We start from the raw sequence: 25,871 nt of genomic DNA, 5'->3' as shown, positions 1-25,871 counted from the left end.
GCATGGTGGAGTGCCCCCACCCCCACCCCCGCAGTGAAAGAACACTTTAAGAACCAGCGTTTGCCTAGTTCTAGTAAATTCGAAGACTTTGTAGGATCCAGTAAGAAAAGTGAACCGAAACCATGTAAAAAATCTGGTTGGAACAAAGGAGAATAATAAACATGAGTTTGGGGGAGGGGAGGCAGATGTACCTGCATTGAAAGTCTATCAGATACACATCACCCGGGGCAGACCAGCTCCAATATCACAAGGTGGTCAGTGTGGAGCTTGATGCAGAGGAATAGCTGGGGGGTGGGGGGAGGTGTGTGCAGAGGATCCGATTTCCACTGGCAGTGTGCATGCTGGGGCAGACAAAGCGCTTCCCTGTCACACTCTACCATCCTACAGGAGAAGCAGGGACAAGTCCCTGCTTCAAAAATCCCCACAGCGAAGGTGGGGGAAATTCACACAGGTGTACCCAAGGACAGCCTGGTGGGTCAAAAGAAACCCAGCGCTGAACAGCAAATGACCGCAGACAACAGAGGTTGGACATTTCTCCATTTCAGTGGCTCAGGAAGCAGGGTTGGTTTAGCTGAGCGAAGACACCATCTTCTGGGGTCTAAGCCTCTCTCTCAAACAAGGTCAGGGTCTCTCATCAAGGTTCAACCTGATCACCTGGTTGGAGCTAATAATGGTTTGTGGCTTCCTTGCTGTGCTGGTGCGAGACCACCCTCGTCCCACCTCAGGGGAGTTTGTGAACAAAGCCAACGAGTTATTAAGCAAACACTCACCTTTTGTTGTGTTTTGTTTTGACTTGACACAGAGATTCATGTAGCCCAGGCTGGCCTCAATCTCCCTAAATAGCTTAGGATGGCCTTGAACTTCTGCTCCTCCTGCTTTCAACTTGTGCATGCTAGGCAAGCTCTACAGACCAGCAGAGATCCAGTCTGAAACATTATCTTCAGAGGAACTAATCTTATAAGAGGCAACCAGAGACAGGAGAGACCATCAGAGTGAACTCTGTGTGGTACAAATGTAAACAAGCAGAGGATGGTCGACAACACAACAAGGTTAGGAATAGCTCTCTGCCTTACTTAAGATCCACCAGATAAAAGGACTGACTGAGCTCAATTGATGCCTCAGCGCTTGGTGCAGTTTCAGAGGACCAGGGTTCGATTCCCAGCAACTACATGGCAGCTCACAACCATCTGTAGTTCTCACTGCAGGGAATCTGATGCCCTCCTTTGGCCTCCATCAACACCAGGCACACTCATGCAGGCAAAAAAAAAAAAAAATACTCATAGGCAAATTTAAAATATTTTAGAAAAACACTACATCTGAAACAGGGGGATAGGGAGGACAGGCTGAAGTCGGTCTGTGCTAGCAGTGGCTGTGTAAGTCTGGAAGACAGCTCTCTGTGACTCTTCAATGACCACACTGCTGTCCTGCATTCTGTCTATATGTTTAGGGGTCACCTTCCTTGGTCCCTTGCATGGTAGTGACAATAGACACTGAGAGCCTCCGAAAATTCAGCTTGTTCCTGCTGGGCATTCCTCATTCCTGTTTATCTTGCTCAGAAAGAGAACCAGGCCAGCTCAAGCCCACACCACTGCCCGGAAATCCTCTTTGCCCTCCTTGCCAAACCTCAACAGCGGCCTTGGCCTCGGATTCTTCTCTGAGGCGAGGTTGCTCCTCCCAGGTGGGGTGAGTGTGCTCAAGGATCGCCCCACCTGTCTTAACTACAGGCGCCACAGCTATAAGACTCGCTTCTTTCATTGGGTCAGGGCTCCACTCCAGGACACTGAAGCATCTTCTTGTTGGGGTGTCTGTGCATCTCTGGCAACTGAAAACACCAGTTGACTGTCGGAAGCTAGGAGTCACACAAAGCTGTGTGTAAGAGTGACCAATCAAACACTCCCAAAACGAGGACAGACACCAGTCTGCAATGAGGAAGGAGCTAGGAGGGTTCACCAGGGAATGTCGTATGAACCGGATGACTTGAGCCTCTGTGAAAGGGCCCGGGGTCTGGTGAGGGGCTCAGAGGGGCATTTGTGTCTGCCCCTCACACCTCAGATACTAGCTGAGCCAACAAACAGGTGAATGTGGTCCTTGTGGTTTTTCACAAAGGAAGGCGCATCAAAGCACCTGCTAAGTCAGATGGGGTTAGTCAGCATACAGAGCGAGCCCAGGTCTTGGGAGTTAAACATTTGTGTGTGCGTTGAAGAAGGGTGTGTACAAACAGAAGAATCAGAGGAGGAACTGCTACGGGTTAGCTGGGACACTACATGTCTGTGACCACAGTGCATGGCAGCCCAGGGAGTGAAACTCCTTCAAGTCTCCACCACAATACTCAGGCCTTCTTTTTGTTTGTTTGTTTGTTTGTTTGTTTTAAAGTGCTCCACAAACCTCCAGGTTCTTCCTAGGGCGCATACCATGTAAGTGACGTGTGAGTGTGGGGGGCTGTGCTTAACAGATAAGACCTCAAATGCACACTTCAGTAAGCTCAGAGAGCTGTGTGTTGGCATGAGGAAGAAAACAGAAAATGTGATGTCGGGACTCTGGAGGAAGCCTGCAGGGGTGGGAGTGGGGTGAATATGAAGTTAGGGTACAGCCAGGACAAAACAGCATGATCCGAGGAGAACAGTGCTTAGGAAAGAAGGTGGGCCAGGGCTTGACAAATCTGGCTGTCTATCAATTTCGGTGCCTCTGAGGACCACAAGCACTGAACAGCACCCAGTGTATACCAAGAAAGTCACAGGAAGGCCTTCAGGGTGTCTACCCACTCACCAGCAACTGTAAAATCCCAGAGGCCCAAGAGAGGTGGCTAGCTACCCTGACTAGTCCTCATCCAGCAAAGATACCACCGTGAATGTGGAAGCTATAGGCTGTCTGCCGCCTGTTCTCCGAGAAGCTTTCAGATGCAGAAGTCGGAACAGACGGACCAGGATCGGAACCCAGTACCACAGCTTCCTACAGAGCCTCCCACAAGCCACAGGTCTGCTCACCCTCAATTCTTCAGCTATGTCACCACCTCAGAAGGTTACTGTGGATAGGGAACACCTGAGAGGTATCAGGAACTCTGCACAAACCAAAGTCAGTGCCTGCAGCTGTTCCCCCATCCCAGACCTGCTGGGCTAAAGGATGCAATCTTACATCATCACTAGGTCGGTTCTGGGCAGGCAAGCAAGCTCTGAGAAGTGATGGGCTGGGGGGATCCAGCATGTGTAAGCTGGGCCCAGGAAGAAAGCCCTCTTCCTAAAACTGGAAACTTAAGTACAAGGTCCTCTCCTCTCTTCCTCCCTCCCTCCCCTCCCCTCCCCCCCAGACACATATACACACACACACACACACAGACACACGGGGGAGGGTACACATAAATGCTTACTCCCAAGACCTGGGATCACTCTGTACACTGACTAAGCCCATCTGATTGAACAGGTGCCTTGATGTGACTCAGTACCTGGGCAAAGTTTAGCTGTCAACTTTGCAGGAAGAGCTAATCCCATCCCACTTTCCATCCTCCCTCCCCTAGGTCACTGGCAGGATTAGCCAGGACCTTGACAAGGTTCCCAGTACACCTGCCAATTCACTCCAAGGCCAGGTGCCCTGGGCTCTGAATTTCTGAGCAGTTTATTAATGGTCCATTGTCTTCAGCACCCTCCTCCCTCTCTCAGGTTCACTCTGCAAAGAGATAATCCCTACGCTGCTTAGAAGCTCCACCACAGCTAGCTGGGACATTTAGCTCACCTCTAAATGTCCAGGTCAGGACTGAACAAAGAGGCTGCTGATGGGAAGAGGAGGGAGGCCCAGCTGGCTGAGCATCGCTCTGCAGAGAATGGAGATACTGGACCTCCCCACTTACTGCCTCCCTCTGGTCCTTTCATCCGCTCCAGGGTCCCGTCCGGGACATCACACATCATCTCGCTGTCTTGACTGTGTAATTTCCCCATGCATTTCTGTTAGGTGATCTTGACAGTTCTGAGGACCAGCCAGGTGCTTTAAAAGCTGTTTTGCTGCTGGGAGTTGTCTTGGGATAGTCCTATGGGGTTATGTAGCACTGGCAGGATCATCACACGGGAACGCCTGCTGTCATCACACCAGACTGTCGGCAGGGTTGAGCACTGCTAGGTGGACTGTGGGCACCTGGCCAGCATCTTTCAGGCCCCTGTCCCCTCTCTGGCTCCTATCCCTTTCCACTCACAGATGCTCCTGTGCCACTGCCAGCAAGAGAGGCCCAAGACGCAGCCCCCACGTGCATTCTACAACAGGAAGCATAAATCCAGAGGCGGGAAGTCCAGGCCTTTCATTCCCACACACCCGCCCTGACATCTGGATGCTCTTGAGGTTGAGGTAGTAAAAGAGTGGTCGGTAAGCTCGCTGAAGCCTCAGTGAGAGTGGCAGGGAAAAATGTCTTAAGGTGATATCTGTGCTTATCGTGGGACCTTAATGTCTTAAGGTGATATCTGTGCTTATCGTATCAAGTGGGGCTTGACTACCACTTGCCTTCCCCAGAATCTTTATGCCAGCCTAGTCAAGTGGGTAACACTGGATAATACTGGATATAAATATAACAACAGTAACAACAACAGCAACAATAATAACAACAAATAACCCGCGTCATTGCTTAGAAGCTCCATCATAGCAGCGAAGTCAAAGCAGCAGGAACGTGAAGCAGCAAGTCCCACCACATCCCCCATCAAGAGCTGCGAGGAATAAATATATGCGTGCTTAGTACTCACCTAGCTTTCTCCACTCTTTTACAGTCTAGGGCCCAAACTAGGCTGTCTTCTCATGTCAATTAAGGCAACTGAGACATCACCCACAGACATGCCCACAAGCTAACCAGATCCAAAGGAGCCTCTCTTCCAGACCCATCAAGACTCTCTTCCCTGGTGATTCCAGACAGTGTATACCATTGACAAAACTAGTCACGACTTGTTCTATACTCAGCCGGAGACAGTCACTCCTAGTGACAGATGTGCTCACCTGACAGTGGGGGCTTTAAGTCTGCAGGGATCCTTTGCAGGGCTAAACTGGTATGCTAACCATTAGAAGACACAGCCAACCACTGACTATATCATATCAGGCCCTGGACTCTGCTTTAGGCCCCTTGGCTGTAAGAAGGCGGCTCAGGGTTCTGAGACCAGCTTCTCTGGGGTCAGACTGTGCTGAAGATGACAGGAAAGCGAGGAGGGAGAACAGACACACGCAGGCACAGCAGCTAGGATGACTCGGGTAGCAGGATCTCTCAGTTCTCATGGCTCCAGGACAAACTACCTGTGCCCCATTGCTGACTCTTGAAGCTTGGGCAAATTGCTTAGTGTCTTGGTTACTGATGCCTTGCTGGTCAGACTCTAGATTTAGAGTCCCCAGGCAATCAATGAAAGCCTGGTGGCGATGTGTTCCAAGTGTGGGAGGGAAAGGACACCATGCTCAGGGGCTCATGTGCCACTGCTGTGCACTTCAGTGGGGGCTGAAAGGCTCTGGACCTTGCAGAAGGATGACAGCAGGAGAGAGGCAGAGCCCGGAGACCCACAAGCCGCCTGGCAGCTGCCACTGAGGGTTTAAAGAAAGGAACCAATTCCATTTTCTGATAACAATGCAATCCTCAGTAACACCTGCCTTCCTAAGAGCTCTGTGTGCACACACTCACCCTTGGAGATACTCCATTCCCTCACACCCCACTGCCTCTGCAGGCTCACAGCTCACACCACCTTCTCTTGCCAGTTCCTGGGCCCCCTGAAAAAGGCAGCTGTTTGTAAGACTGGGCACAGCTGGCTCCAAGGGACAGGACCACGACTCGTGCCAGGCACACTCCACGGCACTTCTAATCGGGGTGCTTTCTTATGAGCCCCGTTGCTAATCGCCATCCCCATTACAAATTGGCCTATGTCATGAACAGGCGGGGCCTGTGGTAGTGAAACATAACCTCAGGGAGATGCAGGCCAGCTCAGGTTCCCTCCTCAGCACTAGCCAGGGGACAATCTGAGGAAGGACAGGCCCCACGCTTTTCACATGTTCTGAAACTTGCCACTAGCCTGGGCTCTGAGCAACAGCCCAGAGACACCATAAAACACAGCAAGAACTAGAACCCCACCCCACCCCACACCCACGATCACCAAATCTCTGTGGGGCTGCACCAACCCATCCCTAAGACAGAAGCTAAAAATCCCTCACAGTTCCCTGTGTTTCCACAAGGGTCCCACACAACTAGGGATGGGACCTTGAATATTCTTCATCCTATAGCTGTGTGTCCCCCAGGCTGTGGAGAAGCTGCTGAAATCTAAAGCCCCATTTGGTCTGGAAAAGCACTCGGGGATACAGTTTCTGTCTGCATTGTGGTCCCTAGACCCCAGGCTGAGAAAGGAGGGCAGGGCAACTAAAAGGCATGATGATGAGCCTGGCTGTCCAACCAAGGGCAGGAGGCATCCGTCTTCCCCAGAAATGTGGTGTGGCTTAGGTCAAGATTCTGCCTCTGTGAAGACAGCTCTGTGGCTATTCCAATCTTGAAGAGGAAGGGCGGGTTGAAACTGTTACTACCCAGAATGCACAGAGTAGGCAACCTCATGTTCTAAGTCAATGAAGAGTGTTAGAGATAGACGCTCAGAAAGAGGTATCTCCAGAACACCTGCACACCTGGATGGTCTGTGGGTGACCTTGGTGTCCACTGGTGGATGTTGTCCTTGTGCCCTGGCCAGCAAAAAAAGGCAGGCTGCAAAACTGGTGACAAAGGATGCCACTTTGAAAATAATGCCTGTGCGATTTATCTCATGGCAATAGCTATAGATTATCAATTTCTTCTCTGATTTATGTTTTCTAAGTTGTCTATAGTGAGTTTAGATTACTCAAACAAAGGCAGCATTCCCACTGGGCTCAAGTCATGGAGCACCTTAGGCAACCCGATCTCAGGTCTAAACCTCCACCTCGACATGTTTCATGTGCTGTCTGCCGCTGTACCATGCGTGTTGGCCCTAAACAATAGTTCGGGCCTGAAATTCCAGCATTTGGGAGGTTGATGCAGAAGAGTCAGGAGTTCAAGGACGCCCCCAGCTACTCGGTGAGTTGAGCTCTATGAGATCCAGTTCGTCTCAACAGAGAAATACCGAAGTCCTAATCTGCAAGTGGCCCCAGGTAGCAATGGTGGGAAAAAGCTTGTTCCCTCCCACCTTCCATGAAAAGTCGTGTCAGTACAGAGGCTGTGGGGAAGGCAGGCTAGAGGTGAGATGCTGCAAAGCCTCTGCATGCTATCCGAGAAGTCTGGGCTCACTCTGTGACACTACAAGACCCTGGGTCACCTGCAGGCCAGGAGGAGGCACCATCAGATCAATAGTCTGGCTCTTGGAAAAGGGTCAAGACTGCAATGGCATGTCTTGGGTGAAGGGTATCAAGTGTGTCTGCTGGGTGAATCCAGGAAGCAAAAGTAGAAAGAACTGGAGGCGGGGCTCAAAGGCAAGCAACGAACTCACTGGCCACTCTGTGACTCACAAAAGGTTGTAGCAGGACTTCAAGCCTCAGGAGACCATCAGCATTCATGTTAACACACGATCTCCAAGCTTCCATGAAGAAAGTTATACACTGAGGTAGAAAAACCTGTCATACTCCAAAGTCAGTCACAGCTCAAGGTTAAACACACGGAGGGAAATCCCACATAAAACACCCCAGACACTAACGAACTAGAAATCAGAAACAAGAGAACACCTTACAGCACTAGTAGACACAATACTCTCCACCCTTCAGGGGCCCCTGGGAAGAGGAGAAGGGGCCTGGGTGTAACCCCGGGCTGCATTGATCATCACCCCCATCCTGGTTAGGTTTATTGACACCTAGAGTCATCTGGCAAGGCAGAACTGAAGTTAATAACCCAGATCAGATTGGCCTATGGCCTTGTCTGGGAGATATCATCTTGATAATTGATATGGGAGGGTCCAGCCCACTATGGGCATCACAATCCCTATGAAAAAAAGGCCTGGGCTATAAAAGACAACTAGGTCTACCTTTCAAAAGAACAGAGGAAGAAAGCTATCACCAAGGTGTGAACTATAGGCACTAGCCACACAGCAAGCCTTCTTGTCAGTACTGGGGCTGCCTGATAAAGATGCCCAACACACAACCGGAAGCACAACACCAACTGTCTATGTCAAGTTCTCCATTATAGAGAAAGCATGACCGCTTTGCAAATGCCCAAGAATAACCATAAACACTGCTACCCCCAAATAACCACTCTGAGCAAAGTTCAAAAAATATTCAGAACATTCCATCAGCCATGACTACTGTGTTAGAAGAAGAAAGGTCATTCTGGAACATTCTGTTGGGCATGATTATTATCTCTCAGTTAATTTGAGAACATGTCTCTGGTAGACCACAGTTCAAAGAGGCCCCACTCTTCATTCCTTCCACCAAGGACTAGTGAAAAGAACCAGGTGTCTCAGGTCACCCGCACAGAAGGGGTGGGTTTCTACATAGGTGGCAGGAGGTACTCTGGTCCACCAAGTGGTGAGCTTCTTATTGGTGGGTGATCAGAAGAACAGCATATGGAGATGTGTGACACAGACCACTAAGGTCAAAGATGCCTCTCCAATACCTACCAGGCAGGGCCATGAGCAGATCTCCTCAACCAGGCAGCAGGCTCCGATGGATGGAGCCAAGGAGGCCGTGGGAAGAAGCAGCCAGTGTCACATCATACCGAGTACTTTGCATCAGGGATCTGGACAAGGCAGCTACAGGGCAGTATCTATGTGAATACTGAAGGGCAAGGATGGTAAAAGCCTATGGAAAAGGGGAAAGAGACGGAAAGGGCTGTGGCATGAGGGCAGACGCTAGACACAACACCATGAGAATGAGGCCGATCGAACTGCCCTAAGCTTCAGGTGTAGAGGTGTACAGGGAGCAGGGTGCAGGGTGGTAACTGCTACATACAGACTACTCCAGAGGCCAAGAGCATAGGTAGCCTGGAGATAGCCAGGAGGTGAATGATGGCAAAGCAAAGCATCAAGGTGAGGCTGGAGAACTCTCTAACACCTCCACATGCTCTCCCGCAGGGTCTCACCCAGTCAAGCCTCACCTCCTGCCTTTGGACAACACATGCTCCTCAGATCACCCACCAGGACATCTTCTGGCCTCTCTCACATGTCACCTGACACCCCAGGTTCCTGCCTCCCACTGAGCTCCTTGGACTGGTCACAGCAATGGCCTGTTCACCCTGGAATCTGGAGGGCCTGAGAGCAGCCTAAGGAAAGCAGTCTGGTCCTCGCTGCTGGCTTCTGGGCTTCTCGGCTCTAAAAGTGTGATCTACTTTCTCTGTTACATGAATGAAGTAAGAGTCCCCGCTCCCTCAACTGGGACAGAAAAATACATTTCCGGACAAAATGCTGGACTCTGGACAGGTTGTCAGAAATGTCACAGGCCATGTCTGTCACTACAATTATCCTGGCACCACAGAGACAGGTCTGGCACAAACATTTAAGACTCAAGAGGAGAGAATATACAAGCTTGGCCTCTCAAGTCAGTGAGACCATGGTTTCCAATAGCTCCTCGCTCACGCATAACGCTAGCTTAACAAAGCAATGACTCCTATTCTCTGCTAGACGGGTGATGTGCACACTGGTCGGTATCACAAGAACTTGCCATCCGTGAAAATGACTTAATTTCTGAAGTTTCTACAGAACCTTGAAATTCAAAGGAAGACAGGAGACTCCAGACAGTAGCCACAACTGAGGATAACCTCGGGAGCCAGGTGGGAGAGGTGGAAAGGAGCGGGAAGCTAAGCTCACGATGCAGGTGCCTCGGTTAGCCATGTTTGCCTGGTGTTCTCAGGATTAATGCCCTAGGTTCCCGCATCGTCATGGGGCTTCCGTTCTTTCTCAGCAAACCAGGGTCAGGACCATTTAACCCTGCGAATGTCCCCAGAGACTAAATAAATCAAAGATCCTGTTGTAGTGACTGCCTGGCAAGACTTTGCAAATAGCATCTGCCGCTTCTCTGACCCTCTTTGCTCCTATTTCAAAGGCACACTTTGCTTTGTTTCCTTAAATAAGGGGAGTAGTGACCCAACGGTCTCCATGTCAAAGCTCACACCTAACCGATTCCTGCATGTTCCTTTCCCAGCCACTTCGCCAGCTCTGTGGAATGACTGCCAGCAGTGCCAACTGAGGGCAAAAGACAACCACAAACAAATGAATGCTCTCAAAGCACCCAAGTTTTTCCCATAATGCCCAGTTTCTTGTCATCTGCTAAGTAATTGGCACTTAGCTCTGAGTGCGTCAATCACCTGTTACTCCGCCTCCTGGTGGGGCCAAATGGATGCCATTCTCCTCTCTTCCAGCCCACAGGAATCATTCCTTCTCTCCACTGTAAGAATCGAACTCATGCATAGCAAGCAGTCAATTTCCAGATGGTTTTTAAAAAGGCATTTATAGCATCATTCCTAGGTTTTGTGGCAGCATCCTCAGAACTCCACCTGGGGGTGCTGAGGACCTCTGCTTTCTTCAAAGATCAGGCTGTCTCCAAGTTTCCCAAAGAACACTCGAGACTATCTAGGTGTATGTGTGCTACAGGGACATCATTCTGGCAGTCAGTGAACTACAAGTTAACAGTAAGCTTGGGTGTAGAAAAGATGGTCTTCATAGGGGACCACCCGCCTTCCTGATCGACTTCAGAGAAGCCAGTCCACAGGCAGATTCTGCACAGCTATTCCCATCAGCAGAGGCAACTGGGCGATAAAATGTAGAACTGTAGGGAAAGTCTCTTCAACGGAGAGTAATTTTATAAAGATCTCACAACAGGACTGGAAGGAAAGTGTTCCACTTGTGTGGCATTCATGTGAGGTTGCAGGCAGGGAGCCCAACTCCTCTGCACACCAAGACTTTGAGGAAGGGACTCAAGGGCTCAGTCCCTTGCCTGGGTCACCTCCCAAGCTATGTCACCCCCTGGACTGCTCACCCCCTGGGCGGCTTGCCCTCTGGCCTTCAAATCATGCTCACACATCTAATCAAATTTCCCCAGTGTCCTCAAATAAAGTTCAAAGCTGACAGGAGCCCAGAAGGGCCATGTCCGACCAGGCACCTGCCTCTGGCATCCTCCCCTGGTGCTTTGGAAACTCTCTTACCACTGCATCCCTTTTGGTTCTTTGGATTCTGCAAGCCTGGAACCTGACTGACTACCAACTAGCCGGCAAACTCCTACCTTACCTACCCTGACCTACACATTCCTGCATGACCTAAGGCTTCTTTGGGAATCCTATCCTGCCCCAACTTCAACCTGAAAGTCCTACCTTCCTCCCCTGTGTACTTGAACACTCTCTCATGCGATGAGTAGACACCCCTGCAGAGCTGTCTCTGGGGTCTCCATACCTCCTTTACCTACTTAGTCAGGCAGTGAGTGGGTTAACATTAAACCCAATGCTTGACCTCAAACCCAATAAAGGGAGCACCTGGCACTCAGAACCAAATCACAAAGCTAATGAGCCCTGAGTGTTTCAGACCGCCAGCCAAGCCAGTCCATGACCCTCCTCAGGGTTTTACAAGGCCCCCAAAATGCTGCTTCATGTTACCAATGGGTAGATGAGTCACACGCACAGCCAATGCCAAAACCACTCTCAGGAGACAGGCCAAAAAAATATTCCACCCATAAATTGGTTTTTCTCTCTTGCCAGACTAAAGAAGTCCTGTGACACTGAACTGCAGTCTGGAGAGAGAACTGTGACCTGGAGCCGGAGTCAGCAGCCGGGATCAGGATTTCTCTCAATGAACACAGAGGAACGTTCCCAAAGTCAGGTCGGCACCTTTCCCTGTGCTAAATCACAGGGAGAGTGCAGTCTTTCTGATAGAGAGCCCGTAAGTCTCTCCTAGATGACCTGGAGAGCTCAAGACCTTGGCTCTCAAACCTGAAGACATGAAAGTCACCACCTGTCCCCTTCCTAGGTGTAGCCCCTCACCCTACCGGAGGGTTCCAAGAGAAACACAACTTCCAAGAGTAGTGCACCTTGGGGAACCAGCCCCTACGAGAGGTGGGCAAGGGAGGCTGCTTTTAGAGCAAACAGAACCTGCTCCCAGCAGCATCGCCTCGTGAGGGGCTTTACTGTACAGGATGAGCATCGCCAATAGTCAATCACTGTGAAAAGGGCTTTATAGATTTTGACTCATTCTAAGGGAAGCTTGTACTGAAAGATGCTTATGTTTATGAGATATTCCCTGAATGTAGCTTATGATCAGAGCAACTAGGAACTGTGTGGTTACACGGTTAAGTCTGCCTTTACTACCAGCCCCCTCACTCTGGAGAAAGAAGCAAGAGAATCTCCCAGGAGTTCAAGACCATTGTGGTCTATTCAGCGAATTTTAGGATAGCCAGGGCTACATACTGAGACCCCTGTCTCAATAAATATAAAATGTGCATGATGAACCTCAACACGAACCTAGCGTCAAAAGCAGGAACGCAGATCCTATTTATCAACCTGAAAACATCAACTTCAGACAAGCACCTTAAAAAAAAAATTAAGTATTTGTCCAAAACAGATCCCTGTAGCCAGAAGCACCATGCCGTAGTACCCTCAAATCTCGACACTCACATAAAAATGTGAATGGCTCCGTCGTCTGTGTGGAGACTACTGCTGTGAACTTCCTCCCCTTTAACACTCTCCTCTGTTCTAAAAGGAACATTTAGTTATTGAGTAATAATGCAAATTCAATGCAGAAACAGATTTGGGGGGGGCAGTGATAATTTTTAGAAAGGGAAAAGCATCTGTTTTGTGGACAGCTCCTGCATCTACAAAGTACTCACAGTGTAGCAACCATGCTTCCCCGAGCCCCAGCCAAGCAAGGCACAGGATCCTCTAGCAAGCTGCTTCCTCCCTTCCTAGAGTCTCTCTCTGCTTCAGGCAGAGCAGACCAACCTACGTCTGGGTCCTGCAGCACAAACTGCAGTATCTCACCTCTCTTCTTCCTCTTTCTTACCCCCCTCCTCTCCCTCTATGGGGCTCCTCCTCTTCCTCCTCCTCCCAGGACCTTGAACAAAGGGCAAGGTAAACACACTTGCTCTTTAAAGGTCAGCTGGAAGGTCCAAAGAACCAAAACCCAGTACTCTGTTCTGATGAGAAGACATCCTGACCAGGCCACACCTCCATCAGGTCACTGCCCTGACCACAAAATGCTCCATTTACTCAATATTTAAGAAGTTAAAGACACTTCTCATGATCTCCTTTGAAAATCCCAACAGCAAGAGGTCAGCCCCGAGGTCAACACTTACAGACCCAACTTCAAAAGGAAAGAACGGGGAAGCCCAGGTTCTTCTGCACTGTGACTCGAAACTGGCCCAGCAAAAGGCCACTGTAGAGGCCTCTAGGGAAAAGGAACTTCTCCAATTCTAGCTCACCAAAGTCTTCTTTCAGCTATTGTTTGCCACAATGGCCTGGTGCAAATGCAGCGTGCTAGGAGAACCCCGCTAGTGCTAGGAGAACCCCGCTAGGCTTTCATTTTCTTAATTCGCAGCCAGGATCTTCCTGGATGACTTTGGTTACACAAACTAGCCCATTTCAGATTTGACAGACCACAAAGCAGCAGCTACTTACAGACATGTAGCAATGCACGATAGAGGGAAAAGTCCAATAAAGTCAGAAAGAATCTGAAACCACAGAAAAACTCTTATGTTAAAAATCACAGTTGTTTCAAGTGGGTATCATGTGTATGTGTGTGTGTGTGTGTGCGCGTGTGTGTGCCTGTGTGTGTGTGTGTGTCCAAACAATGACAAGTCCTTTGACTCTCTCCTAATTCTGATAAAAACGTAAGCCAGACTCAGTGTGCTGGTGCACACAGGAACAACGATGGATCCTGATGTCTTATCTCCACTATGGTCTTGGAGAGGTACCAAATTCAAATGCCATTTCCTGGCCCCAACCCTTAAAAGGTGAGCTATTCAAAGGTTTCCCAGTACCTGCCAGGAATAGAACTGCTCTTTGAAAGGCTTTAGGAACAGATTTCTGAAATGAAACACAAGTTTTGTGATAGGATGTCTGGAGAAGAATGAGGCTGAGAATAAACTGTAGCAGCCAGGACCATGTGGCTGTGCTCTGTTCACCCTCTCTGTGCTACTGGGCTGCACAGAACACAGGCTGCTGTGGACTAGCACGATGCATCAGTAGTTCATAGGTGATACATGGGCACCCGTGAATTGTTTTCTGGTAGATCATCACATAGTACCCCGATTTTCCATACATGCATGGACTACATGCACACTTCTGACAAAGCTATCTGTCAGAGCCATAATCCTTGGTGAATTTCAAACACTTAAATGCATTTGAATTTTTTAGCATATTCCACAGACAACTTTGTATCCTAAAGCTATTGAACGTTCAAGCCCCTTTACAAAAAGCAATAACATAAGACTGATAAACAAAGGCAGGGTATATCTGCCTGAATTAAAAATTCAATTGTATCCAACTCTGTGATGGCTACCTGACAGCATTTGTAAGTAAGCTGATTATTATTCATAAAACAGCACTGATGCCAGGAATTACTCTGGTCATATATGCTAAGTTTTAGAGTGCCAAGATACCTTAAAAGAGAAAGGCTTGTCAGACTGAGTCACCACGGCGTTTCACTCGGCCAGTGCACCCCATTGTGCCTAGAAGATGCATAGCTTACGAGATATAAAGATCAGGGGAGGAGGTCAGCCAGTAAAGGGACTAAGTTCAATCTCCAGAACCTAATAAAAGTAAAAGCAGAGTGTGACACACACACTCATAATCACAGTACTGGGGACTCAAAGACAGACAGACAGACTGACCGACCGACCCCTGGAGCTTACTGCCGAGTTCCAGGTCAGAGAGAATGTCTCATAAAGGAATGATGGCCAAGGCTGTCCTCTGGCTTCCACATACACATGCACACACATGCACCTGTATAGAGATACACATGCACCCACACATAGGTATGTTTAACCCACACACACACACACACACACACATAGGTAGACTAACTCACCACCACCACCACCACCACCACCACCACCACCACCACCACCACCACCACACACACACACACACACACACACACACACACACAGGGGACAGGGGTAAAGGCAAAAGGACACTGGATAGACAGATAAATGGTACGGGTTAGCTCTTGACCTTGGGAGACCAGGGGAGCTCTGTTTGGGGAGACCTGATCGACCCTGGGGATAAAGGTACATCATGAGCCATGTCTTTAGAACAAAAGCCCGCCACCAGCCCTCACAAAGGCTGTGCAAGAGCTGCAGATATTAACACCTGGGAAGGTATTTGCAGGTTGTTCTTAGCCTGCTAGACCTGAAGAATGTCTCTCCCTCCTTCCCTGGACCTTCAATCCTACTGCCCATGTGATGTCAGCCCCTGAATATCTGAGAGCATCTTGGCCCTACCCTAGCTCCTGCCATCCTGTCTATCTACTTATCCTCAAGTGATGCATCTGCATCTGTTACTACTGGCAACTCTTCTCCTTTGTCTTAACAGCACAGCTCCTTCAGGACTAACCCGAAAGCCTCCAGGCCTTCATCCTAGGACTCCCAGTTCTCTTTACTGTAACACAGCACCCGATGCCACCTGCTTCTGCATCAGCACACCCTTAGCCTTCCTGCCCACCTTCACGGGTGACCCAAGGTGGCAGCTTCACAGTGAGTCTCCAGAGCCAACAAAGCAGAGAAGAGCCCAGGCCTGTCCCCTTTCTCCTGTGTTTCTTCTCTTCTCCCGCCTGTGACCTGATGTCTCCCCCAATACTATACATACTACACGGAGGAGATCCAATGCCTCTTCCCTACCAGACCTGCTAACCATAGCTGGCTGGGGCTGAAGATGTCTTGCTAAGCCTGGCTAACTCAGTTGAAGGGCATTTCTCTCCGGTGTACCTAATGCTGTTAAAGAGCGTTCCTAGGCTTTAAAATTACTGCTCATCATGGTGGAGTAAATCTAAGCACCCATTATCTGTGTGCTAAGCCCAATGATTTCAAAAAGACCCTTGACAGAGCCCTGAACCTTTTTCCTCCTTTACCTGGATGGTCCCCAGGAAGGCTGTTGGACCTCCTTACCCCTGCTTTAACATGCAAGATCACCTCATCACACACACCTGAGGACCAAATCCCTTCTACCCAGTCTTCTTCCAAACCAGAAGCAACCAAGACCCAGCAAGGAAGGACCTACCATTACCCTGTGATAAAAAGGCCACACAAGACTCCAGAAGGCAGCTGGGGAAACTGGCCTCTGCCTGTTCCTCCCCAAAACACAACACTTCCTTGAATAATCTTCCACACCAGGGAAAACATCTCACACACACACACACACACACACACACACACACACACACACACACACCAGTAACACTGAAGCCTGGTTCATGTGAGCATCACCTGGAAACTTTTGAAAGTTATAGATGAGCTGGGAGGACAGTTCAGTAGGTAAAGTGCTTACCTTGGAAAACAGGAGGACCTGAATTCAATCCCCCACCGAGCACTTCAAGAAGCTGGCAAGGTAGCACATGCTTGCAACCCCAGGACTAGGGGTTCACTGGCCAACCAGGTAACTTGGTGAATCTGAGGCCAGTGGGAGACCTTGTTTTCAAAAGCAAGGTAGAGGAGAATTGGAGAGATGGTTAAAAGCACTTGTCTCTCTTGCTGAGGACGTCTCAGCCCCCAGAAGATGGTGTCACCTGTAATGCCAGTCTCAGAGGATCAGATACCCTCTTGTGACTTCCTCGGGAGCCAGGCACTAATGTGGTGCACAGACAAACAGGCAAGCAAAATTAAACAGTGGGTAGCTCCTTAGTGTGACAGATTGATCTGACCTCCATTGGTGCCACATACACACACACACACACACACACCACATACACACCAACACACACACAGACACACACCACACAGACACACACCACACACACAGACACACACACACACACACCCCACACACAGACACACCCCACACACAGACACACACACACACAGACACAGACACAGACACACACACACACACCGCTATAGACCTAGAGCCCCAAGTAGGAATAGAAAGCACATTTTTAAAGTCCCTAGTGATTTTAAAGCAGTCTGAGTTTTGAAGCTCTCTTGCTGGTCAAATTAGGTTGCACAGTGCCCCCCCCCCCGCCCCCGAAAACCTCTGCAACATCTGCACCCAGGAAGACCCTGCCTAAGCTAGGCAATTATATCTGTCACCTCACTGAAAGGTTTGGTGGAGGGGCTCAGCACATGCAAGATGATCTGAAACTTTTTTTTTTTTTGCTGGCCCCCGCATATGGTTAAATGTGTAGGAATTTTGCCAGCCCACGCTGGGAGCTTAAAAATCAGCCTGGGTGGGAGTGTTTACACCACAGCAATTGGCAGAGGCTGCCACCCAGGCTCTTTGTGTTTCTCCCCTGGAGCAGGTTCCCAGCACACACCTGGCACCTGGCCTCCTACACCAGAGGCTGGGTAAACAGGCCCTCGGATTTCAGTCAGGTTCTGGGATCTTCATGGTGGCCAGGAAAAGACTGAAAAGAATTTGGATCTATAAAAGTCTCTGAAAGAAAGGATTTGGGGTTTGTTGTTGTTAGCTCAGAAGAGTTGCGCTAACAGGCCTCCATCCACAAAGTTCTCCCGGGACAGGCCTCCACTGAGTAGATAAGAATAATCCTGTTAGTGTGTCACTTATTTGGCTGTAAAGAGGAAGGTGGAGTCCTTATCTTACGTTTACTTAACAGCCTTCCTATAATCTTAACTCATGTGACGTCATCAGGCCAGAACACCTCACTCGGTGGTACAGGGGCAGGCTTCTGAGTCAATTCCGCTAGCCTTCTTGCAGATGCAGAACCTCAGATCTTCCAGATACATCAAGCTCTGCCCTGCAGACAGGTAGGATGAAGACACCCGCTGCAGGAGGTGCACACTGGCTGTCTTCCATGAGGCCAAAAAGGCTTCATCACCTTCAGAGTGTGAGCGAGTTTATAATAACCTAAGAAAGACGGCTTTCAGCTATTTCCATGCCTGTTTCTTAACACTCCCCAAATGCATGACTGGGAGTTATTTGCTTCTTTCATTTCAGCACTCTGTGAGGAGGAATGGGGGTGGGGAGGCTCTGGAACGCATTGGTCCAAGTTCAAATCCTGCCTCAAGCATGCATCGACCTATCGAGGTGGAAGAGCAAGCAGAAGTCAGCTTTCCTGTCAACAAGAGTATCTAGAGTGCGGACACCCTGAAGTGCATACAGGAAGATTCCAAAGATACAGAAAGTGTCATTGGAGTGATGCTGTGTGAAAAGGCTTGTCCTGGGGAGACAATATACACGTCTATTCACCCCAGAAGGGGAGCCCACGATAGACCAAAGTATGAATGCCAACACTGAAAATCCAAGCTGGTGAACCAATGAGTTTTACTGGACTTAATTACCGAAGCTAAAATGACTCAAGACAGCCGAGTCACCAGAGCCTGGGTGACAGCTCACAAGAGCCGGGAACTGGGAGCACACTGCATAGCCTGCAGGCAGTTCAACAGGTTGGAGAGTGTCCTTTCCAGGTAACTCAATTTGTTTCTGCCTCTTCCAGGCAGCTGATCTGATCTCTGAGTCCTCTTTGCAGTTTAGCTAGCCTGAGAGTGACTCTCAGCTTTTACTTCTTCCTTTGAAAGGGACCTAGTGAGTCTGGTCAGTTTCAGGGACTTCCTGAAGCTATTTTAAGTTGCTCACCTAACTGTTTAAGGAGCTTCCCCGCAGGACGCAATGGAGAAAACTGTTACATAGCAGATGTCTAGTAGTCTTACCCATCCATCAGATGGATAGCAGTGCTTCATAGCATGCTGACAACTGAAGGTGCGGAGACAACTAAAGACGTTCTTCCATATAGGATGGTCTCCTCTTCCTCCTTAAAACTCAGCCTTGGCTCCTTCATTTCTGAAGCACTGTGCAATCTCTGCCCTCTGGAGACTCACATCTCCCAGGTGCTGGCCTCCATGCCTGGGGTGTGAAGTTATGCAATGCAGATGCCCTGGGGCCTACTGAGTAGCTGGCCAAGGCCTCTTGGAAGACACTGAATGTGGATGCATCGTTCCCTGGGTGTCCTGGTTTTTGGTCAATAATTTTCCTGTCACTTCCCCAAAGAGGGGCAGCCATAGGGCTTGCGTTGTGCAAAGTTTCTCTACAGCCAGGACCTAGACGAAGCCACTAGAAGCTGTGCTGGAAATGGGGCGGCAAATGCAGCAGGCAGTGCACTGGTGGTTAACAAAGCTATCTGCTGGTTATCCCCATTCCTGGCCGTCAGATAGTAACCTTGGGTCAAAGAAATCTTGGTGCTTTATCTCTAGGGTCCTGGGAAATGTCCCAGGGACCTGATTCCAAGTCTCCGGAGAAAGATGGTAACACGATCCCACACAGGTGTCAACCCTGAAAATAACAAAGCCATAGGAAGCCACAAAGCTGTCCACTTACTGAACATGATTCCAACTGGGAGTTAAGATGCTGTGCCCAGAGCCAGGATTGCAAGTTAGGAACACAGTGGCTCTGGCCTCCTCCAAGTCATGGGCTCTCAGAGAGACACCAATGGCCTTCTCCCCCAGGAGGCGCAAGCAAACACACAAACACACACACACACACACACACACACACACACACACACACACACACACACACCATTCAGTTTCAGAGAGCAAAAGGCTCTTAATTGGCTGGGAACAGAGGAATCAAACCCAAGAGGCCTCCCAGGAATCGAATCGAGGGTGTAAACCCCATTCATCATTCATTCTCCCATCTCATTAACAGATTAAAATCAACATTAGAATAGAAAGAAAGTCTATGCAAACAGCCTGGAGGGGAATAATTCCAGCTTGCTGCTGGATTAGCAAACAGCGAAGGAGAAATACTAGGAAGACCCCTCCCACCCCCCAGCCCTTTCTACCTCTAACCAAAAAATTAGCAACACAACTTCGGTGATCAACAACCAGAGTGAAGGGTGCCTCATCAACAATGTATCCAGCCAGCTTTCTGGGCCCTTCCAAGGCCCTGTCTGAGCTCTCATCTGCAACTAGACTCAGGCCATATCAAAGTGCTGGTAGGGATAACAATTAAAAAACCGAAACTATCAAAGGGTCACCAGTAACGTGAAGACAATCGTCCAGCCCAGCTCCTGCCGGGAGACTGGGTGAGGACAAAAGGCAGCCTGTGCCTCACCTCTCCATCTGGGTCCCTATTAATTGTTCTGTAAGAACATTAAAGCCTGGTGCCAGGACCTGGGAACAACAGGAAAAAAAGGAAAGTCCACAGAGGCCTTGCTGGCATTTCTGCAGCCAGCCTCGGAGCCGGTCATTGTTCAGTCCGTAAACACATGAGACATAAAACAAATCGCTGGGAAACCAGGTTGTTCACTTCATGTGTCCTCCCAGGACCAACTGTTCTCTCTTTGAGGGTGACCTGGGCAGGCATTTACAGGACATTCTACAGCTTTGCATATACCAGGCACCAATGCCCCCTGACTTCGGGACAACCCCCTCCCCCAAGTCCAAAAGATGCTGCAGAAAGGATCCTTGAGAAGACCAGTTACTTCCAAGCCTCTCACTTTGAAGGACTTAGCCTGCACCAACAGGAGAATAGGAGTGTGCTCTGGGATCCCTAGGGCCTGCCTAGATCTTGCTTCTTGGGCAGGGTAGCGAAGCTCTAGGTAGCTTGTTTTACCTAGCTACCTAGATGACACTGTGTAACAGCTAAATGCTCCCCAGCACATTGAAATACAGCCGCTGTCCATCTAAGGATGCCAAAAACGCTCTGCAAACCACCCATTAATTTTTATGGTTGGCCTAGGAAGCAGATTGAGAATCATTACTGTCATTTTTACAAGGCTCGGTACCAAAACCACGGACTGGGCTGAGGTATCGCCCCCCCACCCCCATTCTCTCCATCTGTACCCACCATTTCATGGGAAACCCCAGTACATCAAAAGGGTACTCATAACTATCAGAAACAGCCTTTGTGGTAAGGCAGGTCAAAAATTCCAAACTTTGGGCACGAGACAATCAAGGGTTTCAAGCAAGGGTTTTCTTGAGGTTAGGCAAGAAGGCGCCAGGTATAATTCAATGATTAAATCTACAAGGCTGCGACATCCCCACCCCCACCCCCGACCCCCAACGAATGTGGGATCGGCGTAGATCTCGTGTTTATTTCCGCTCTGGACACTCATTGCTTTTATAATTAGAGCAAAAGTTATACTAACTTTATTTCTGCTGCTAAATCACAGAACATCAATCTGATGCACTAACAAGGGAAGAATAAACACGAATAAAGCCCAGCATGGTATTCCCTTTCAAATCTCATAGCTCCACGAGGCTCCACAACCTTCTGTGCACGCAGAGCGGCCAGCCAGCTCTCCGCCGCTCCTCCCGCGCGGCATCTGCAGGCGCCCCACACCCGGGAAGGGCCAGCGCCAGCCAGCCCCACAGTCCGCACCGCTAAGCCCCCCAAGCCTGCGTACTACAACGCCAGATCCCAGCTGGGAGCCTCCTGGCCCCCAAGCCCTCTAACAAGACACACTGGGCGGTGCAGGGCGGCTTCACCGTAAACAGCACTTGCAGAACAACGCTCCTCTATCCTAACCGCTCCCACCCGCACACCCCAGCGCTGTCACCTCGGGGCTGCGCGGTCACTCGATCACCAAGACAGAAACTGGAGTTTTCAATTTCATCCTCCAGGAGGGTTCTCCGAAGAAGTTGAAATGTGCATTGTCACCAAGTTTAACCCAAAGCCGCGCTCTCTTCGCTCCTTCTCAGAACCGCGCGGGTGGTGCCGCGACCCCCTCCGCCCTCCCCGCGCCCCAGGCCCTAGCGACCACGATCCGCAGCCCAGGTCGGGCCGTGACCACAGAGGGCAGGGGGCTCGGAGCTGCTCCAGGCTAGCCGCGCCCCGGAGCCCGGGATGCTGCCCGAAGCTACAGCGCGCGCGGGGATAGGGTGCGCCGTCCGACCCTACGCTCCTACCTGGCTCGCATGGCGCCCCACGGGTCCTGCGGTTCTCTTGTCCTGTGGGGCTCACCCGGCCGGGGGCGCGCGCGACTCCCGGAACCGGGGCCGCAGCGATCGAGGCAGCAGAGGTGGTGAGGTGGCCAGACGCCGCGACAGCTCAGAGCGCTCGGCCCCCGCCGGCGGGCGCAGAGGTGGTCTGGGCCGGGGCGGGGCGCAAGCGCGGGCGGGGCCGGGGCGCAAACAGCGGGCTCAAGGAGGGCGGAGCGCAAGCAGAGACCGCGGGAGGGGCGGGGCCAAAGCTGGGGGCGGAGCGAGGGAGAGGCGGGTCAAGCTCAAGCTGGGGCGTAGGGACCCGGGGCGGAATCGCACTCTTAAGGCGGAGTCTTTGTCGGAGAGGCGGGGCCTAGACGATAGTGGGGCAAAAGTGGGCGGGGTGTGCTCAAATGAGCGTGGTCAATATGAGGTTGGAGCGAGTAGGAGCTGTGCCCGGAGCTGGGGGAGGGCAGTTCTTAGTAAAGGCGGGGCCTGGCTGAAGGGGGCGGGATGTCCCGGAGGGGCGGGGCCGACTGAGCCGCTGATTTACTTAAAGAAGCGGCTTGGCTTACTGGCGCCTCCTCTGCTCCGGCGCGATTCCCGCCAACACTCCTTGTCTCCTTCCTTAACAGCGCCAGTTAAGAGAGTGGGGTTAGGGCCTCGGGATCTTTACCCCTGGACCCAGAAATGAATAAAGATGATGGAGACCTCCGGTGCTCTGTTTTGGGGACGTCTCTGGTACCCCGGGAGTGGTTAAGCAGTAAAACGAAGAAAAAACAAACAAAACTCAGCTTAGGGAACAACTACAAGGGGAGGAGAGCTGCCCGCGAGGTAGACTGCAACTGAATACATGTCAGCAGAGTTACACTTCCTCTGCCCAGATTCACACACAGAAGTAGACACTCGATGCGAGTTCAGTGAATGAACACACTGCGAGACAGCGGAGCAAAAGCCCAAGCTTGGCTGCTCTCATGAGTCATCTCTCACGGGAGCAGACAGAGGCCTGTAGGGGTTGATTGCCTCAGTGAGGTCGAACCAGCCTTTGGCCGCGGTGGTGGTGAGGCCAGGGAATGAAGGCTGCCACTTGGAACCAGTGGCAATCATGTCTTCAATGTTGCCACAGATCCAAATCCAGCAGCCCACTGAGCCCATCTTCACTATCATCGCTGGCGACAGATACCATTTATATTTTCTAAGAGACTTCAGACGTTAACACAGATTATCACATTCGGCAAGATCACATGGGAGAGGGCTTCAGAGTCGGAATACTAGCCAGTTTTCTATCTCCCGTGTTCTTTATGCTCCCCTTCCACTCCACCCTTGCACTCGGGTTGCCGGCCTTTCTCCCCCCACCCCCACCCCGCTCTAGATATAGTCCTAGTGGATTCAGGTAGACATACGGGTCAACCTAAGGCTAAGAGGGTAGAATTTTATATTCTCTTAGAACATGGAAACGAGTACAATTACTCCTTAAGTGTAGCTGTCGACCTTAAAAGAAGCAGTCTCCTGAAGGTGCAAGTGACTTACATAGTTGGAGGGGTTGGGGGTGGAGGAGACAAAAGCATCCAGACTGGAGGGTGTGTCAGGAGCCAGCCTGCTGTGCTGGGATCTCTAGGCCTCTGTGTGAGTCACTTGCCTATATGAGTATGAAAATTAAATACAGAGCATAAGCCTCAGCAGGATGCTTAGCACAAAGTAGCCATCACTAAATATTAGCTATTTGTACTGCTGCGACTCCAAATGTCTCCTGTCTAAACCATGTCAGAAAGAGGGAGAGGGAGAATATGCATGAACATGGGCTGGGGTTATAGTTAGAGTTGGTAGAGTGCTTGCCAAACATACACAAAGCCATGGGTCCCATCCTCAGCGCCAAGTAAATGGGGATGTGGTCACTCAAGCCCACACTCAAGAGATGGAGGAAGGGGGATTTAAGGAAGGTGGAGGCAGGAGGATCAAAAGTTGATGGTCATACTCCCCTACATAGTGAATTCAAGATCAGCCTGGGATGTGTGAGACCGAGCTTCAGTTCCTAGCTCCCACAACCATCTCTAACTGGAGTTCCAGGGCATCTGACACCTTCTCTTGCCCTTCACAGCACCAGGAGTACCAACGGCACACAGACATATATTCAAGCAAACATTCATTTACACAAAATGAAAATAAATCTTTAAAAAACAAAGACCTATTGGGTTAGGTGTCATATACCTTAATCCTAGTACTTGCTAAAATGAGGCAGGAGGATTATGAATTCAAAGACAGCTTAGATCTACTGCTACACTGAATCTGTCTCAAAAGAAGAACTGCTTATAAAGCATTGAAAAAGACAAGCGAGTTATAAATGATCAAAGGTATAAAAAAATGAGTCCCCCAAACACTGCAAATGGACCCGCACATGAAAGACTCCTCAGCTGCACTGAGTAAAATGCTCACAAAGGAACAAGAAGATGAGAAAGCCCTAGTGTGGCCTAGGCGATGCTTGGTGACTGGAAGCAAAGGTCAGAGTCACACCACACATCAAAGTATGGAGCTGGGCAGAAATCCAGACTGTAACATGATGCTTTGCCTGGGGGAGCAGAGGGCATGGGCTCCCCTGTCCACCCAGACATAGAATACCGTATAGTCTTCAAGCCAGCCTGCTTCCTGAGCAAGGAGTGGATGGAATTCAGGATCTTGAAGCAAAATAAGGTAGAGGAAGAGGATGCCATGAGTTGGATCTGACTTTGGAAGAACTAAACCGGGGGGTGGGCTTGGGGGGGGGTGGGGAGAACACTGTGTTTAGGTTATCTGTGAAGCATTCTCTGAGTGTTCTGGAAGGAACGAGGTCTCTAGATACGCTTCCTGACGAACCGATGCTTTGTGGTTCCACCAGTGTTTATGGCTTGCTCTTTTGTAAAGATTGCTAAGTCAGGAGAAAGGAGAAAATGAGCCACCCCAAGCAGTCACCACGTTCAAGTATTCAGCGAGCATTCCTGGTGCAAATGGGATGGCAATAACCCAGTCAGTCACTTTTGGGGTTTTCAGCAAAAGAACGGTGATCTGGTGGATTAAAGAATTCCAAGAGCTTGGCACAGAGTCACACACCTATAGTTCTGTCCATTGGAAGATAAAGGCAGGAGGATCAAGGACAGCTTCTCTTACAGATTGGGCTCTAGGTCAGCCTGGGATCCATGAGGCCTTGTCTCAAAACACACAGAAAAGCAAAAAGTATTAGAGAAAAGTGGTATAAAAGTAAACATTGATCCTACCCCTTTCTGGACATCTCATGGTAAAGGTGGATTATTTGTCTGTCTGGAGGCTTATTATAAGCTAAGACCTTGTACATGTATATGTGAATGAATTTGGTATATATGCTTATAGATCTTCACATAAACATGTACTGAAAGACAGTGTGGTGGACTGGAAAATCTGATTGTCTGGGCTCAAATGCCAGTGATGGCTGGGTGACATGAAGCAAGACCACCCTGCACATGCTTTCTCACCTTAGGATAGGTGCAATTGAGATGGATCAGCAGGTGAAAGCACTTGACATGCAAACCCTGACAGCCTGAGTTCAAACCCAGGAACACACATGGTAGAAGGAATTGCCCTCTGACCTCTGTACCCAGGCCGTGACATGAGCACAACCCTCTCTCAATAAATAAACAAACAAATAAATGTTAAAAAAAAACAACAGATCAGTGTGACGCTTGCAAGAATTAGCGAAGATAATGTGTAAATATTGTTCAATATAGTACTGGGCACACAGAACATAACTTACAGATACAACCTATTATTTATACGTACATGTTCTGACAAATGATTCTTTGGTTCACATTAAATCCAAGTGAATGAGTCTGGTTCTTAAACTCCAAATAGAGGTATCCTTTACAAAGCGATGTCCATGTTGCTTTCAGGAAGCAGGTTAGTGGGAG

At 49.8% G+C, this 25,871-nt stretch overlaps 1 protein-coding gene across 4 annotated transcripts in view; it reads right to left on the bottom strand.

Moving 5' to 3' along the window:
• The window catches only part of Sh3bp4 (SH3 domain binding protein 4), an 81,010-nt gene extending 58,866 nt beyond the window's left edge, over positions 1-22,144 (bottom strand). Inside the window, exon 1 of one of the 4 annotated variants that reach the window (XM_029480361.2) lies at positions 21,943-22,144. The gene's annotated coding sequence lies outside the window, so the exon portion shown is untranslated. Of the gene's footprint in view, positions 1-12,753; positions 12,774-21,593; positions 21,852-21,942 lie in introns of those variants that run through there. The other 3 variants (XM_085839316.1, XM_085839310.1, XM_085839313.1) reach the window with 3 other exon arrangements.
• Positions 22,145-25,871: the final 3,727 nt, after the last annotated feature.

This window comes from Mus caroli, unplaced genomic scaffold, assembly GCF_978045245.1.
Source record: "Mus caroli unplaced genomic scaffold, Mus_caroli_1 scaffold_1, whole genome shotgun sequence".
Lineage (NCBI taxonomy): Eukaryota > Metazoa > Chordata > Mammalia > Rodentia > Muridae > Mus > Mus caroli.
Note: the sequence above shows the minus strand (reverse complement) of the source record. Positions and strands in the feature narration are given on the sequence as shown.